The sequence below is a fragment of the Engystomops pustulosus genome, chromosome 7, assembly GCF_040894005.1.
Source record: "Engystomops pustulosus chromosome 7, aEngPut4.maternal, whole genome shotgun sequence".
NCBI lineage: Eukaryota > Metazoa > Chordata > Amphibia > Anura > Leptodactylidae > Engystomops > Engystomops pustulosus.
This window is the reverse complement of record NC_092417.1, coordinates 140435013-140447146: the sequence shown is the minus strand read 5'-3', so window position 1 is coordinate 140447146 and position 12134 is coordinate 140435013. Positions and strand designations below refer to the sequence as shown.

The 12134-nt window shown below is 46.4% G+C and overlaps 13 non-coding genes across 13 annotated transcripts; 3 read left to right on the top strand and 10 right to left on the bottom strand.

Moving 5' to 3' along the window:
• Positions 1-407: 407 nt before the first annotated feature.
• On the bottom strand, positions 408-481 carry TRNAT-AGU (transfer RNA threonine (anticodon AGU)). Its single transcript has one exon. It is a non-coding gene; the product is annotated as a tRNA-Thr (tRNA).
• A 684-nt stretch (positions 482-1165) lies between these two features.
• On the top strand, positions 1166-1247 carry TRNAS-GCU (transfer RNA serine (anticodon GCU)). The gene has a single exon. It is a non-coding gene; the product is annotated as a tRNA-Ser (tRNA).
• Positions 1248-1640: 393 nt separating this feature from the next.
• On the bottom strand, positions 1641-1714 carry TRNAT-AGU (transfer RNA threonine (anticodon AGU)). Its single transcript has one exon. It is a non-coding gene; the product is annotated as a tRNA-Thr (tRNA).
• Positions 1715-2873: 1159 nt separating this feature from the next.
• TRNAT-AGU (transfer RNA threonine (anticodon AGU)) lies at positions 2874-2947 on the bottom strand. The gene has a single exon. It is a non-coding gene; the product is annotated as a tRNA-Thr (tRNA).
• A 1159-nt stretch (positions 2948-4106) lies between these two features.
• TRNAT-AGU (transfer RNA threonine (anticodon AGU)) lies at positions 4107-4180 on the bottom strand. Its single transcript has one exon. It is a non-coding gene; the product is annotated as a tRNA-Thr (tRNA).
• A 684-nt stretch (positions 4181-4864) lies between these two features.
• TRNAS-GCU (transfer RNA serine (anticodon GCU)) lies at positions 4865-4946 on the top strand. Its single transcript has one exon. It is a non-coding gene; the product is annotated as a tRNA-Ser (tRNA).
• A 393-nt stretch (positions 4947-5339) lies between these two features.
• Positions 5340-5413, bottom strand: TRNAT-AGU (transfer RNA threonine (anticodon AGU)). The gene has a single exon. It is a non-coding gene; the product is annotated as a tRNA-Thr (tRNA).
• A 1159-nt stretch (positions 5414-6572) lies between these two features.
• On the bottom strand, positions 6573-6646 carry TRNAT-AGU (transfer RNA threonine (anticodon AGU)). The gene has a single exon. It is a non-coding gene; the product is annotated as a tRNA-Thr (tRNA).
• Positions 6647-7805: 1159 nt separating this feature from the next.
• Positions 7806-7879, bottom strand: TRNAT-AGU (transfer RNA threonine (anticodon AGU)). The gene has a single exon. It is a non-coding gene; the product is annotated as a tRNA-Thr (tRNA).
• A 684-nt stretch (positions 7880-8563) lies between these two features.
• Positions 8564-8645, top strand: TRNAS-GCU (transfer RNA serine (anticodon GCU)). Its single transcript has one exon. It is a non-coding gene; the product is annotated as a tRNA-Ser (tRNA).
• A 393-nt stretch (positions 8646-9038) lies between these two features.
• On the bottom strand, positions 9039-9112 carry TRNAT-AGU (transfer RNA threonine (anticodon AGU)). Its single transcript has one exon. It is a non-coding gene; the product is annotated as a tRNA-Thr (tRNA).
• A 1159-nt stretch (positions 9113-10271) lies between these two features.
• On the bottom strand, positions 10272-10345 carry TRNAT-AGU (transfer RNA threonine (anticodon AGU)). Its single transcript has one exon. It is a non-coding gene; the product is annotated as a tRNA-Thr (tRNA).
• Positions 10346-11504: 1159 nt separating this feature from the next.
• Positions 11505-11578, bottom strand: TRNAT-AGU (transfer RNA threonine (anticodon AGU)). Its single transcript has one exon. It is a non-coding gene; the product is annotated as a tRNA-Thr (tRNA).
• Positions 11579-12134: the final 556 nt, after the last annotated feature.

The following is a 12134-nucleotide window of genomic DNA, read 5'->3' as shown; positions in this document are numbered from 1 at the left end:
TCCCATCCTCGTCGATTTCTTCTGCTTCGTCCAAGCTGAAATCTTTGTTTGCTAATCCTCTTTTTACTGGACAAGCAGTGATTGTCCCCTCCATGGTGGACTTTAACTGTGACCTCTCAAGACGGCTCTTATTAAAGCTAGGAAAGACGCATATTTGTTGGGTGGCATACAAGTTACGTGGCATATCAACGGGTTAAGTCCACTCTTTTTATTTTTCATGCTTGATGGCATCCTCGGCCTTCTCATGAAGATGAAGGCCTCTTTGTCCTTTGCAGCCTTTAGCTGGTACTGATTCTAGATCCCCTGACTGGTCTACCTTAGGACTGTATGAAAGACAAGTAAGATGTCAGACGTGAGCGAATAACTTTTTTTTGGTTTGCTTCAGAAGCTCAAAAGAGAAGAAAGAAAGGCACTGCTGAGATTCGAACTCAGGATCTCCTGTTTACTAGACAGGCGCTTTAACCAACTAAGCCACAGCGCCTTGTGATGGCAAAGCTGGCACAGCTGTGCAGCTGAAAAAAAACGCCACTGCTATCGGATGTTTCCAATTCCTGCAACCTTTCATGACCTGATGGGGTGGCTCAAACCTTCATGGTTTTTCTTTTCAGGGCTGGAAAAAGGAAGGTGAGCAGATACTAGGTAGACAACTGAGGTGTGTCCCTTTATCCGCAGTCGTTTTCCACTGCTTTCTTTAAGGGCCCACACGGTACTGGAGTTCTGTTCCATACTTGGCAGCAACTTGTAAAAGGATGAAGCTTTCAGTCATGACAATTAGAAAAGCAAAAACTTTTTGAAAAAGGCATCCACACCGACAAATTTGCAGACGACAATAGCAGCTGGAACTTCGTGGAGAGCTAGAGGTTTGCGGTTCCATAGGTGATTGAGCCGCTTCTTAGCAGAGCAAGAATTGTTACCTGCTCTGCTTTCCATGCATAAGGCAGAATAGATGGATGGAAGACATGCCAGGGATGTCTGGAAATGGTTTGGCATCCCTTAGCATAGGTCCACCTTTCAAGGGTTTTCCATGCATCTTCTTGAGGCATTACTTACTGTAGGAGGCGAGGTATGACCCACTCAGCCCATGACCGATCAGCAAAACTCTGCAGGCACCGACTAGGCACACTTTGTTTGGGAGTTTGTCAAAGGGAACCACGGCGCTCACCAGGACGAGGTGGCCGAGTGGTTAAGGCGATGGACTGCTAATCCATTGTGCTCTGCATGCATGGGTTCGAATCCCATCCTCGTCGATTTCTTCTGCTTCGTCCAAGCTGAAATCTTTGTTTGCTAATCCTCTTTTTACTGGACAAGCAGTGATTGTCCCCTCCATGGTGAACTTTAACTGTGACCTCTCAAGACGGCTCTTATTAAAGCTAGGAAAGACGCATATTTGTTGGGTGGCATACAAGTTACGTGGCATATCAACGGGTTAAGTCCACTCTTTTTATTTTTCATGCTTGATGGCATCCTCGGCCTTCTCATGAAGATGAAGGCCTCTTTGTCCTTTGCAGCCTTTAGCTGGTACTGATTCTAGATCCCCTGACTGGTCTACCTTAGGACTGTGTGAAAGACAAGTAAGATGTCAGACGTGAGCGAATAACTTTTTTTTGGTTTGCTTCAGAAGCTCAAAAGAGAAGAAAGAAAGGCACTGCTGAGATTCGAACTCAGGATCTCCTGTTTACTAGACAGGCGCTTTAACCAACTAAGCCACAGCGCCTTGTGATGGCAAAGCTGGCACAGCTGTGCAGCTTAAAAAAAACGCCACTGCTATCGGATGTTTCCAATTCCTGCAACCTTTCATGACCTGATGGGGTGGCTCAAACCTTCATGGTTTTTCTTTTCAGGGCTGGAAAAAGGAAGGTGAGCAGATACTAGGTAGACAACTGAGGTGTGTCCCTTTATCCGCAGTCGTTTTCCACTGCTTTCTTTAAGGGCCCACACGGTACTGGAGTTCTGTTCCATACTTGGCAGCAACTTGTAAAAGGATGAAGCTTTCAGTCATGACAATTAGAAAAGCAAAAACTTTTTGAAAAAGGCATCCACACCGACAAATTTGCAGACGACAATAGCAGCTGGAACTTCGTGGAGAGCTAGAGGTTTGCGGTTCCATAGGTGATTGAGCCGCTTCTTAGCAGAGCAAGAATTGTTACCTGCTCTGCTTTCCATGCATAAGGCAGAATAGATGGATGGAAGACATGCCAGGGATGTCTGGAAATGGTTTGGCATCCCTTAGCATAGGTCCACCTTTCAAGGGTTTTCCATGCATCTTCTTGAGGCATTACTTACTGTAGGAGGCGAGGTATGACCCACTCAGCCCATGACCGATCAGCAAAACTCTGCAGGCACCGACTAGGCACACTTTGTTTGGGAGTTTGTCAAAGGGAACCACGGCGCTCACCAGGACGAGGTGGCCGAGTGGTTAAGGCCATGGACTGCTAATCCATTGTGCTCTGCATGCATGGGTTCGAATCCCATCCTCGTCGATTTCTTCTGCTTCGTCCAAGCTGAAATCTTTGTTTGCTAATCCTCTTTTTACTGGACAAGCAGTGATTGTCCCCTCCATGGTGGACTTTAACTGTGACCTCTCAAGACGGCTCTTATTAAAGCTAGGAAAGACGCATATTTGTTGGGTGGCATACAAGTTACGTGGCATATCAACGGGTTAAGTCCACTCTTTTTATTTTTCATGCTTGATGGCATCCTCGGCCTTCTCATGAAGATGAAGGCCTCTTTGTCCTTTGCAGCCTTTAGCTGGTACTGATTCTAGATCCCCTGACTGGTCTACCTTAGGACTGTGTGAAAGACAAGTAAGATGTCAGACGTGAGCGAATAACTTTTTTTTGGTTTGCTTCAGAAGCTCAAAAGAGAAGAAAGAAAGGCACTGCTGAGATTCGAACTCAGGATCTCCTGTTTACTAGACAGGCGCTTTAACCAACTAAGCCACAGCGCCTTGTGATGGCAAAGCTGGCACAGCTGTGCAGCTGAAAAAAAACGCCACTGCTATCGGATGTTTCCAATTCCTGCAACCTTTCATGACCTGATGGGGTGGCTCAAACCTTCATGGTTTTTCTTTTCAGGGCTGGAAAAAGGAAGGTGAGCAGATACTAGGTAGACAACTGAGGTGTGTCCCTTTATCCGCAGTCGTTTTCCACTGCTTTCTTTAAGGGCCCACACGGTACTGGAGTTCTGTTCCATACTTGGCAGCAACTTGTAAAAGGATGAAGCTTTCAGTCATGACAATTAGAAAAGCAAAAACTTTTTGAAAAAGGCATCCACACCGACAAATTTGCAGACGACAATAGCAGCTGGAACTTCGTGGAGAGCTAGAGGTTTGCGGTTCCATAGGTGATTGAGCCGCTTCTTAGCAGAGCAAGAATTGTTACCTGCTCTGCTTTCCATGCATAAGGCAGAATAGATGGATGGAAGACATGCCAGGGATGTCTGGAAATGGTTTGGCATCCCTTAGCATAGGTCCACCTTTCAAGGGTTTTCCATGCATCTTCTTGAGGCATTACTTACTGTAGGAGGCGAGGTATGACCCACTCAGCCCATGACCGATCAGCAAAACTCTGCAGGCACCGACTAGGCACACTTTGTTTGGGAGTTTGTCAAAGGGAACCACGGCGCTCACCAGGACGAGGTGGCCGAGTGGTTAAGGCGATGGACTGCTAATCCATTGTGCTCTGCATGCATGGGTTTGAATCCCATCCTCGTCGATTTCTTCTGCTTCGTCCAAGCTGAAATCTTTGTTTGCTAATCCTCTTTTTACTGGACAAGCAGTGATTGTCCCCTCCATGGTGGACTTTAACTGTGACCTCTCAAGACGGCTCTTATTAAAGCTAGGAAAGACGCATATTTGTTGGGTGGCATACAAGTTACGTGGCATATCAACGGGTTAAGTCCACTCTTTTTATTTTTCATGCTTGATGGCATCCTCTGCCTTCTCATGAAGATGAAGGCCTCTTTGTCCTTTGCAGCCTTTAGCTGGTACTGATTCTAGATCCCCTGACTGGTCTACCTTAGGACTGTGTGAAAGACAAGTAAGATGTCAGACGTGAGCGAATAACTTTTTTTTGGTTTGCTTCAGAAGCTCAAAAGAGAAGAAAGAAAGGCACTGCTGAGATTCGAACTCAGGATCTCCTGTTTACTAGACAGGCGCTTTAACCAACTAAGCCACAGCGCCTTGTGATGGCAAAGCTGGCACAGCTGTGCAGCTGAAAAAAAACGCCACTGCTATCGGATGTTTCCAATTCCTGCAACCTTTCATGACCTGATGGGGTGGCTCAAACCTTCATGGTTTTTCTTTTCAGGGCTGGAAAAAGGAAGGTGAGCAGATACTAGGTAGACAACTGAGGTGTGTCCCTTTATCCGCAGTCGTTTTCCACTGCTTTCTTTAAGGGCCCACACGGTACTGGAGTTCTGTTCCATACTTGGCAGCAACTTGTAAAAGGATGAAGCTTTCAGTCATGACAATTAGAAAAGCAAAAACTTTTTGAAAAAGGCATCCACACCGACAAATTTGCAGACGACAATAGCAGCTGGAACTTCGTGGAGAGCTAGAGGTTTGCGGTTCCATAGGTGATTGAGCCGCTTCTTAGCAGAGCAAGAATTGTTACCTGCTCTGCTTTCCATGCATAAGGCAGAATAGATGGATGGAAGACATGCCAGGGATGTCTGGAAATGGTTTGGCATCCCTTAGCATAGGTCCACCTTTCAAGGGTTTTCCATGCATCTTCTTGAGGCATTACTTACTGTAGGAGGCGAGGTATGACCCACTCAGCCCATGACCGATCAGCAAAACTCTGCAGGCACCGACTAGGCACACTTTGTTTGGGAGTTTGTCAAAGGGAACCACGGCGCTCACCAGGACGAGGTGGCCGAGTGGTTAAGGCGATGGACTGCTAATCCATTGTGCTCTGCATGCATGGGTTCGAATCCCATCCTCGTCGATTTCTTCTGCTTCGTCCAAGCTGAAATCTTTGTTTGCTAATCCTCTTTTTACTGGACAAGCAGTGATTGTCCCCTCCATGGTGAACTTTAACTGTGACCTCTCAAGACGGCTCTTATTAAAGCTAGGAAAGACGCATATTTGTTGGGTGGCATACAAGTTACGTGGCATATCAACGGGTTAAGTCCACTCTTTTTATTTTTCATGCTTGATGGCATCCTCGGCCTTCTCATGAAGATGAAGGCCTCTTTGTCCTTTGCAGCCTTTAGCTGGTACTGATTCTAGATCCCCTGACTGGTCTACCTTAGGACTGTGTGAAAGACAAGTAAGATGTCAGACGTGAGCGAATAACTTTTTTTTGGTTTGCTTCAGAAGCTCAAAAGAGAAGAAAGAAAGGCACTGCTGAGATTCGAACTCAGGATCTCCTGTTTACTAGACAGGCGCTTTAACCAACTAAGCCACAGCGCCTTGTGATGGCAAAGCTGGCACAGCTGTGCAGCTTAAAAAAAACGCCACTGCTATCGGATGTTTCCAATTCCTGCAACCTTTCATGACCTGATGGGGTGGCTCAAACCTTCATGGTTTTTCTTTTCAGGGCTGGAAAAAGGAAGGTGAGCAGATACTAGGTAGACAACTGAGGTGTGTCCCTTTATCCGCAGTCGTTTTCCACTGCTTTCTTTAAGGGCCCACACGGTACTGGAGTTCTGTTCCATACTTGGCAGCAACTTGTAAAAGGATGAAGCTTTCAGTCATGACAATTAGAAAAGCAAAAACTTTTTGAAAAAGGCATCCACACCGACAAATTTGCAGACGACAATAGCAGCTGGAACTTCGTGGAGAGCTAGAGGTTTGCGGTTCCATAGGTGATTGAGCCGCTTCTTAGCAGAGCAAGAATTGTTACCTGCTCTGCTTTCCATGCATAAGGCAGAATAGATGGATGGAAGACATGCCAGGGATGTCTGGAAATGGTTTGGCATCCCTTAGCATAGGTCCACCTTTCAAGGGTTTTCCATGCATCTTCTTGAGGCATTACTTACTGTAGGAGGCGAGGTATGACCCACTCAGCCCATGACCGATCAGCAAAACTCTGCAGGCACCGACTAGGCACACTTTGTTTGGGAGTTTGTCAAAGGGAACCACGGCGCTCACCAGGACGAGGTGGCCGAGTGGTTAAGGCCATGGACTGCTAATCCATTGTGCTCTGCATGCATGGGTTCGAATCCCATCCTCGTCGATTTCTTCTGCTTCGTCCAAGCTGAAATCTTTGTTTGCTAATCCTCTTTTTACTGGACAAGCAGTGATTGTCCCCTCCATGGTGGACTTTAACTGTGACCTCTCAAGACGGCTCTTATTAAAGCTAGGAAAGACGCATATTTGTTGGGTGGCATACAAGTTACGTGGCATATCAACGGGTTAAGTCCACTCTTTTTATTTTTCATGCTTGATGGCATCCTCGGCCTTCTCATGAAGATGAAGGCCTCTTTGTCCTTTGCAGCCTTTAGCTGGTACTGATTCTAGATCCCCTGACTGGTCTACCTTAGGACTGTGTGAAAGACAAGTAAGATGTCAGACGTGAGCGAATAACTTTTTTTTGGTTTGCTTCAGAAGCTCAAAAGAGAAGAAAGAAAGGCACTGCTGAGATTCGAACTCAGGATCTCCTGTTTACTAGACAGGCGCTTTAACCAACTAAGCCACAGCGCCTTGTGATGGCAAAGCTGGCACAGCTGTGCAGCTGAAAAAAAACGCCACTGCTATCGGATGTTTCCAATTCCTGCAACCTTTCATGACCTGATGGGGTGGCTCAAACCTTCATGGTTTTTCTTTTCAGGGCTGGAAAAAGGAAGGTGAGCAGATACTAGGTAGACAACTGAGGTGTGTCCCTTTATCCGCAGTCGTTTTCCACTGCTTTCTTTAAGGGCCCACACGGTACTGGAGTTCTGTTCCATACTTGGCAGCAACTTGTAAAAGGATGAAGCTTTCAGTCATGACAATTAGAAAAGCAAAAACTTTTTGAAAAAGGCATCCACACCGACAAATTTGCAGACGACAATAGCAGCTGGAACTTCGTGGAGAGCTAGAGGTTTGCGGTTCCATAGGTGATTGAGCCGCTTCTTAGCAGAGCAAGAATTGTTACCTGCTCTGCTTTCCATGCATAAGGCAGAATAGATGGATGGAAGACATGCCAGGGATGTCTGGAAATGGTTTGGCATCCCTTAGCATAGGTCCACCTTTCAAGGGTTTTCCATGCATCTTCTTGAGGCATTACTTACTGTAGGAGGCGAGGTATGACCCACTCAGCCCATGACCGATCAGCAAAACTCTGCAGGCACCGACTAGGCACACTTTGTTTGGGAGTTTGTCAAAGGGAACCACGGCGCTCACCAGGACGAGGTGGCCGAGTGGTTAAGGCGATGGACTGCTAATCCATTGTGCTCTGCATGCATGGGTTTGAATCCCATCCTCGTCGATTTCTTCTGCTTCGTCCAAGCTGAAATCTTTGTTTGCTAATCCTCTTTTTACTGGACAAGCAGTGATTGTCCCCTCCATGGTGGACTTTAACTGTGACCTCTCAAGACGGCTCTTATTAAAGCTAGGAAAGACGCATATTTGTTGGGTGGCATACAAGTTACGTGGCATATCAACGGGTTAAGTCCACTCTTTTTATTTTTCATGCTTGATGGCATCCTCTGCCTTCTCATGAAGATGAAGGCCTCTTTGTCCTTTGCAGCCTTTAGCTGGTACTGATTCTAGATCCCCTGACTGGTCTACCTTAGGACTGTGTGAAAGACAAGTAAGATGTCAGACGTGAGCGAATAACTTTTTTTTGGTTTGCTTCAGAAGCTCAAAAGAGAAGAAAGAAAGGCACTGCTGAGATTCGAACTCAGGATCTCCTGTTTACTAGACAGGCGCTTTAACCAACTAAGCCACAGCGCCTTGTGATGGCAAAGCTGGCACAGCTGTGCAGCTGAAAAAAAACGCCACTGCTATCGGATGTTTCCAATTCCTGCAACCTTTCATGACCTGATGGGGTGGCTCAAACCTTCATGGTTTTTCTTTTCAGGGCTGGAAAAAGGAAGGTGAGCAGATACTAGGTAGACAACTGAGGTGTGTCCCTTTATCCGCAGTCGTTTTCCACTGCTTTCTTTAAGGGCCCACACGGTACTGGAGTTCTGTTCCATACTTGGCAGCAACTTGTAAAAGGATGAAGCTTTCAGTCATGACAATTAGAAAAGCAAAAACTTTTTGAAAAAGGCATCCACACCGACAAATTTGCAGACGACAATAGCAGCTGGAACTTCGTGGAGAGCTAGAGGTTTGCGGTTCCATAGGTGATTGAGCCGCTTCTTAGCAGAGCAAGAATTGTTACCTGCTCTGCTTTCCATGCATAAGGCAGAATAGATGGATGGAAGACATGCCAGGGATGTCTGGAAATGGTTTGGCATCCCTTAGCATAGGTCCACCTTTCAAGGGTTTTCCATGCATCTTCTTGAGGCATTACTTACTGTAGGAGGCGAGGTATGACCCACTCAGCCCATGACCGATCAGCAAAACTCTGCAGGCACCGACTAGGCACACTTTGTTTGGGAGTTTGTCAAAGGGAACCACGGCGCTCACCAGGACGAGGTGGCCGAGTGGTTAAGGCGATGGACTGCTAATCCATTGTGCTCTGCATGCATGGGTTCGAATCCCATCCTCGTCGATTTCTTCTGCTTCGTCCAAGCTGAAATCTTTGTTTGCTAATCCTCTTTTTACTGGACAAGCAGTGATTGTCCCCTCCATGGTGAACTTTAACTGTGACCTCTCAAGACGGCTCTTATTAAAGCTAGGAAAGACGCATATTTGTTGGGTGGCATACAAGTTACGTGGCATATCAACGGGTTAAGTCCACTCTTTTTATTTTTCATGCTTGATGGCATCCTCGGCCTTCTCATGAAGATGAAGGCCTCTTTGTCCTTTGCAGCCTTTAGCTGGTACTGATTCTAGATCCCCTGACTGGTCTACCTTAGGACTGTGTGAAAGACAAGTAAGATGTCAGACGTGAGCGAATAACTTTTTTTTGGTTTGCTTCAGAAGCTCAAAAGAGAAGAAAGAAAGGCACTGCTGAGATTCGAACTCAGGATCTCCTGTTTACTAGACAGGCGCTTTAACCAACTAAGCCACAGCGCCTTGTGATGGCAAAGCTGGCACAGCTGTGCAGCTTAAAAAAAACGCCACTGCTATCGGATGTTTCCAATTCCTGCAACCTTTCATGACCTGATGGGGTGGCTCAAACCTTCATGGTTTTTCTTTTCAGGGCTGGAAAAAGGAAGGTGAGCAGATACTAGGTAGACAACTGAGGTGTGTCCCTTTATCCGCAGTCGTTTTCCACTGCTTTCTTTAAGGGCCCACACGGTACTGGAGTTCTGTTCCATACTTGGCAGCAACTTGTAAAAGGATGAAGCTTTCAGTCATGACAATTAGAAAAGCAAAAACTTTTTGAAAAAGGCATCCACACCGACAAATTTGCAGACGACAATAGCAGCTGGAACTTCGTGGAGAGCTAGAGGTTTGCGGTTCCATAGGTGATTGAGCCGCTTCTTAGCAGAGCAAGAATTGTTACCTGCTCTGCTTTCCATGCATAAGGCAGAATAGATGGATGGAAGACATGCCAGGGATGTCTGGAAATGGTTTGGCATCCCTTAGCATAGGTCCACCTTTCAAGGGTTTTCCATGCATCTTCTTGAGGCATTACTTACTGTAGGAGGCGAGGTATGACCCACTCAGCCCATGACCGATCAGCAAAACTCTGCAGGCACCGACTAGGCACACTTTGTTTGGGAGTTTGTCAAAGGGAACCACGGCGCTCACCAGGACGAGGTGGCCGAGTGGTTAAGGCCATGGACTGCTAATCCATTGTGCTCTGCATGCATGGGTTCGAATCCCATCCTCGTCGATTTCTTCTGCTTCGTCCAAGCTGAAATCTTTGTTTGCTAATCCTCTTTTTACTGGACAAGCAGTGATTGTCCCCTCCATGGTGGACTTTAACTGTGACCTCTCAAGACGGCTCTTATTAAAGCTAGGAAAGACGCATATTTGTTGGGTGGCATACAAGTTACGTGGCATATCAACGGGTTAAGTCCACTCTTTTTATTTTTCATGCTTGATGGCATCCTCGGCCTTCTCATGAAGATGAAGGCCTCTTTGTCCTTTGCAGCCTTTAGCTGGTACTGATTCTAGATCCCCTGACTGGTCTACCTTAGGACTGTGTGAAAGACAAGTAAGATGTCAGACGTGAGCGAATAACTTTTTTTTGGTTTGCTTCAGAAGCTCAAAAGAGAAGAAAGAAAGGCACTGCTGAGATTCGAACTCAGGATCTCCTGTTTACTAGACAGGCGCTTTAACCAACTAAGCCACAGCGCCTTGTGATGGCAAAGCTGGCACAGCTGTGCAGCTGAAAAAAAACGCCACTGCTATCGGATGTTTCCAATTCCTGCAACCTTTCATGACCTGATGGGGTGGCTCAAACCTTCATGGTTTTTCTTTTCAGGGCTGGAAAAAGGAAGGTGAGCAGATACTAGGTAGACAACTGAGGTGTGTCCCTTTATCCGCAGTCGTTTTCCACTGCTTTCTTTAAGGGCCCACACGGTACTGGAGTTCTGTTCCATACTTGGCAGCAACTTGTAAAAGGATGAAGCTTTCAGTCATGACAATTAGAAAAGCAAAAACTTTTTGAAAAAGGCATCCACACCGACAAATTTGCAGACGACAATAGCAGCTGGAACTTCGTGGAGAGCTAGAGGTTTGCGGTTCCATAGGTGATTGAGCCGCTTCTTAGCAGAGCAAGAATTGTTACCTGCTCTGCTTTCCATGCATAAGGCAGAATAGATGGATGGAAGACATGCCAGGGATGTCTGGAAATGGTTTGGCATCCCTTAGCATAGGTCCACCTTTCAAGGGTTTTCCATGCATCTTCTTGAGGCATTACTTACTGTAGGAGGCGAGGTATGACCCACTCAGCCCATGACCGATCAGCAAAACTCTGCAGGCACCGACTAGGCACACTTTGTTTGGGAGTTTGTCAAAGGGAACCACGGCGCTCACCAGGACGAGGTGGCCGAGTGGTTAAGGCGATGGACTGCTAATCCATTGTGCTCTGCATGCATGGGTTTGAATCCCATCCTCGTCGATTTCTTCTGCTTCGTCCAAGCTGAAATCTTTGTTTGCTAATCCTCTTTTTACTGGACAAGCAGTGATTGTCCCCTCCATGGTGGACTTTAACTGTGACCTCTCAAGACGGCTCTTATTAAAGCTAGGAAAGACGCATATTTGTTGGGTGGCATACAAGTTACGTGGCATATAAACGGGTTAAGTCCACTCTTTTTATTTTTCATGCTTGATGGCATCCTCTGCCTTCTCATGAAGATGAAGGCCTCTTTGTCCTTTGCAGCCTTTAGCTGGTACTGATTCTAGATCCCCTGACTGGTCTACCTTAGGACTGTGTGAAAGACAAGTAAGATGTCAGACGTGAGCGAATAACTTTTTTTTGGTTTGCTTCAGAAGCTCAAAAGAGAAGAAAGAAAGGCACTGCTGAGATTCGAACTCAGGATCTCCTGTTTACTAGACAGGCGCTTTAACCAACTAAGCCACAGCGCCTTGTGATGGCAAAGCTGGCACAGCTGTGCAGCTGAAAAAAAACGCCACTGCTATCGGATGTTTCCAATTCCTGCAACCTTTCATGACCTGATGGGGTGGCTCAAACCTTCATGGTTTTTCTTTTCAGGGCTGGAAAAAGGAAGGTGAGCAGATACTAGGTAGACAACTGAGGTGTGTCCCTTTATCCGCAGTCGTTTTCCACTGCTTTCTTTAAGGGCCCACACGGTACTGGAGTTCTGTTCCATACTTGGCAGCAACTTGTAAAAGGATGAAGCTTTCAGTCATGACAATTAGAAAAGCAAAAACTTTTTGAAAAAGGCATCCACACCGACAAATTTGCAGACGACAATAGCAGCTGGAACTTCGTGGAGAGCTAGAGGTTTGCGGTTCCATAGGTGATTGAGCCGCTTCTTAGCAGAGCAAGAATTGTTACCTGCTCTGCTTTCCATGCATAAGGCAGAATAGATGGATGGAAGACATGCCAGGGATGTCTGGAAATGGTTTGGCATCCCTTAGCATAGGTCCACCTTTCAAGGGTTTTCCATGCATCTTCTTG